The sequence below is a fragment of the Helianthus annuus genome, chromosome 6 (assembly GCF_002127325.2).
Source record: "Helianthus annuus cultivar XRQ/B chromosome 6, HanXRQr2.0-SUNRISE, whole genome shotgun sequence".
Classification (NCBI taxonomy): Eukaryota; Viridiplantae; Streptophyta; class Magnoliopsida; order Asterales; family Asteraceae; genus Helianthus; species Helianthus annuus.
The window spans coordinates 53,997,440-54,002,264 of record NC_035438.2 but is presented as its reverse complement, the minus strand read 5'-3'; the positions used below and the strand labels follow the sequence as shown (position 1 = coordinate 54,002,264).

The window sequence follows — 4,825 nt, the reverse complement described above, 5'->3', positions numbered from 1 at the left end:
ACTCTGGCTTCGCTTTGGCTTTGACCAAAATTCATGTATTATGAACACACATAAATAATAAAGTAAAGCACATAAATATAACATAACACCTTTGGGCCAGAAATGAAATATTTATGTAAACTAGGCTGATAATTTATTATGTGCATCATCAAACAATTCGTTGTTGGTTTCATTATCCAACAATACACATAATCACATAAAATGGTATAAATTAAAGTTGGGCCATTCGCAAAATAAGAATCTCACATAAAAGTTGCATATAAAGGGCTTTAAGTGTACAAACATTTAGCACAAAATCAACTATTCAGTTCATGGATTATAGTCTAGAATTTCTATAATCAATTCATTAATTGCAATCATTAAATTCAAACATTAATTCATGAGGACTTTGTAACCGATTAATTCAAGAATGCATGAATACATAATCAAGTGCATTGAAAAATTATTAATTATAAGTTCATCCTCATTGCAAAAGATTTTAAATTGCATTACTTTCATTAATCCAATATTACATAAAACTCTCATGTCAAATCAATGGAATTAGTTGTAAAATAACTCAAATAAAACATTCATGAATACATAATCAAATTTGTAACTGATGGAACCTATACTTGAATACATAATCATCTATCATGACTTAAAAAATAAAATTCATATCATCAACCAAATATTCTGTTGATTATTTAATACACAATTTCATGAATTTAAAATACAGTATGGTGTCATTTTGCATGAAACAATTCTTGACTAAATTATTACAAAATATGACAACCAATGCTATATCATTATTTGATGCCCATAGTAAAGGCAAAATAACTATCCATAGTATCAAATTGATGATTAGACGTTTCAACATTAAGTTGATCATTGATGGTCATTTATGGAAAAATAATAATCAAGTTGAATAAATGATTAGATTAATTAAGTTTGGGTCATGGAAAATAATTTTGATTCATGGTAATGAGTAATGAATTGAAAAGGAATTGAGTTTTAAATCACTGTTGATTTTATCAACAAAAGAAGATAACAAACGACAACAATGTCAACCATAGTATTTCCATTGTGTACTTTTGAATCCCATGATTGGATTTTATTAAATACATTCTTCAATTTCATACCCTTATTCATAAAAAATGATTCAACAATTATTTTGAAGAAACTAATCATCAAATCACATGATTGAATAGATATAATCGACATTGCTCTGATACCACATGTTGATTATATCTTTAAACATGGGTTAAAAGAAAGAACCCTAATCATGTTTATTCAATCATAACGTAAATATAGATGCCAAGTTAGAGATACTTACTTGTAGGGATGATTATCTTTGAGGATAAAGATGAAGTCATGATTCCCGTTATGGTACCTTGTGTTGATGGATCACACTAGAGAGAATTGATCATGGTGTTCTTCTAGAGAGTCTTGATCACCACTTATCACCAATGTATAATGATCAATGAATAATGGTTATGAATGGTGATCCGTTATAAAACTCTATGTTTTCTCTATTAATGGTACCTAAAGGGAAATCATAATTGCCCCTTAATACTAATCAATAATTACAATTACTATCATCAAGTAATTGTCGGGGACTAGTTATGTCATATTGGTAATGTTACCAAATGATCCTTAAGGCCACATCAACGGGTTATTTCTAACAGGGGGCACATGCAAATTTGATTTGAAAAGCCATATACTTAGAGCATTCACATCCAATCCACTAAAAATATACATACATTTCACTAAAAAACAACTCTTATATCAATATATTTCCACTAAAAACAAATACTTTTTTCTCTCATTTTCAATATATATTACATTTTTCTCTCTCTTTCACTCACAACCACTTTCAATATATATTAAAAAATTATAGTAGGTGAACAGTGTCCCCCCAAATATACAGATGAACAGTAATATTTTCTCTCTCCTCCACTCACAACCACTTTCTATACTCTTTACATTTTAAAAACCCCACACACTACATATAATGGACTGGATGAGAATGCTCTTACTCACTGGTCACTGTCACCTGTTGCAATGGTGATTGGCGATAATTGATTCACATAAGGATAAGGTATTTGCTTTTTATAAACATAATTTGCCAGCATTTATATATGTCAAGTTTGGTTAAAATGTGGTCTTACTTGAAATTCACTGGTACTATTTGCTGATTGGTGGAACGGATATAGCGTGGTAAGTGGTGGGGCGAATTCAAAGCTGTGAATATCTTCTGAAGTTTGTATTTAATAATTGTGAATGTTATTTTGTATAGCCTCTCTTATCCGCTCAATAGTATACTTTCTACATCTGATAATAGTTACTGTATGGTTGCGATATTTTTTTAAACTCACACATGTTTTTACTACTTTATGCAGAAAGACGAGTGTTGCTTACTAAAAGCAAGTCCGACATCTTTGAATTAAAGAGATAAAAAGAGGGTCTTCATCTCGGTCCATGTATTTGATGGTTTTAAAGTTTTAAGTTTGTGTGCCTTCATCTAGCGTTTGTATACATTGCGCCTTAAATTGTAAGCACCGATCGCAACGCAGCGGGGGTTCCATTTAGTTTTTAATCAATTATCAAGATTTTCATTATTATATCTATAGTTTGACTATATCTAAGCATTAGAAAACTTTATAATTTTTAGTTTTCTTCATACACTTGCAATTATTAATCAACTATCAAGATTTTCAATATTTTCAAAAAAAAAAAAAAAAAAAAAATCAACATGCTATGTTGGTTATAATAATATTGGTTTTTTCATTCCTTAGGCTAGTGAGTGTGATTTAAAGCCCTAAGGGTTTTATCACGTCACATCATCGTCACGTATACACCATAAGCGAGGGATTTTTTCGTTAACTTGCATGTATGGGATAATGCCCCTTTATAGCCCCTTTTAAATAATATAAAAATAAGAAAAAGGAAATCAAAAGGGGATATCTTATTGATGGGAATGAATGGGTCCCACATGCACACCCCTATAGCGCTCGTCATCAAGGTAACGAAATTTCCCATAACGCGGCCCCCATAGCGCCCATAAAATGGGGGAGGGGCGCCAAAGAAAGTGAGGTGGCAGGGGACGTTAAACCACACCCCCGATCTTATTATCTATTTGTGATACTCATACTCATACATAATTTTAGTTGCATTACTTTATTTATATATACTCTCTTTACATAAAACATAAGTAATCTCTTGTAATGATCCCATCACAAAGATATAAACATCCCTATATGGATGTAAATTTTCACATAATATACCGTAAATGATATATATTTACAACACCGTAAATGATATTTCTTTACAACATAATTAAGTGACTTTAAAGTTTAAATATTATTTTTTTCTGAAAAGATAACAGTAATTATTATATGGGATTTGTATTACATATCCGTATCAATTAGTTCATCAAAACCATTATACACATAATGTTGATCAAGCTGTTTACCTATATACAAATATTTTAAATGCTTTTTGGTATACATGTACACTAGAAAATTATATGTTATAAAAACTTTGTTAATTATATGTTGCATCTTGTGCATGTAGATTCAACATATCAACTAGGTGATCGAAAGAGTGTAAGTAGTTCACCATAACATAGAATTTATCATCGTTCCATCATATTGTGTCATATGCATATGCCATGCAAGCAGTGGCGAAGCTTGAGTGTTTCGACCGTGGAGGCGAAAGTCAACGGATCTAAAAATTTCTATAAAACCGGGGGTCGAAAATGTATATACCCAAAATTTTCTATACGAAAACTACATACTCTCCACTACTGTTATTCATAATATCTATGTGAGATTATCATAAGGCTACAACTCACATGAAGTATATATATATATATATATATAGGGGACCGCTAAAATGAGAACCACCTCCAGTTGTAAGAACTGAGAGAACCACTTTCTAGCCTTTAGATCAAGGAGATGGATGGATGAGATTTAAAGTAACTAAAATTAATATTAAATAGATTTTGTCTTATTATGTCTTTAATATTATAATCCAAAAGGGTAGTATAGTAAAATTACACTATTTTGTCTTTATATATATATTAGTATTTAATTGCCTTTTTGTCTTATTCATTAATTACTTTATATTAAAAAAACAGAATTTTATGTTAAACAATAATTTAAATTCAGATTTGTATAATAATTTTTTATTAAAAGAATTTTTTTATTAAAATCTTTCTTTAAATTAAGATTTTCTTAACAAACAGTTTTTTTAATGCCGTTTTTTTTAACGCGCCGTTTTTTACGAGCGTTTTTTTACGAGCTTTTTTTTACGAAACGTAAAAAAGTTTTACGTTAACGTTTTTTACGTTTTACGCGCCGGTTTTTTACGTTTTACGCGCCGGTTTTTTTCATTTTACGCGTCGGTTTTTTATGTTTTACGCGCCGGTTTTTTTCATTTTACGCGCCGGTTTTTTACGTTTTACGCGCCGGTTTTTTTACGTTAACGTTTTTTTACCTTTTTTACGGAACGTAAAAAAGTTTTGCGTTAACGTTTTTACGTTTTACGCGCCGGTTTTTTACGTTTTACGCGCCGGTTTTTTACATTTTACGCGCCGGTTTTTTACGTTTTACGCGCCGGTTTTTTACGTTAACGTTTTTTTACGTTTTACGCGCCGGTTTTTTACGTTTTACGTAAAACTTTTTACGTTTTACTAAAAAAAAATTACGTTTTACGTAAAGCTTTTTACGCTTCACGTTTTTACGTTTTACGTTAAAAAAGTTTACGGTTTGCGTTAAAAAATTTACGGTTTAATTTTTTACGTTAACGTTTTTTTACGTTTTACGCGCCGGTTTTTTTACGTTTT

At 30.3% G+C, this 4,825-nt stretch overlaps 1 long non-coding RNA gene across 1 annotated transcript; it reads left to right on the top strand.

The window, feature by feature from the left end:
• The first annotated feature begins 2,010 nt into the window (after positions 1-2,010).
• On the top strand, positions 2,011-2,617 carry LOC118479891. The gene is made up of 2 exons (XR_004861331.1): positions 2,011-2,077; positions 2,379-2,617. It is a non-coding gene; the product is annotated as an uncharacterized LOC118479891 (long non-coding RNA).
• Positions 2,618-4,825: the final 2,208 nt, after the last annotated feature.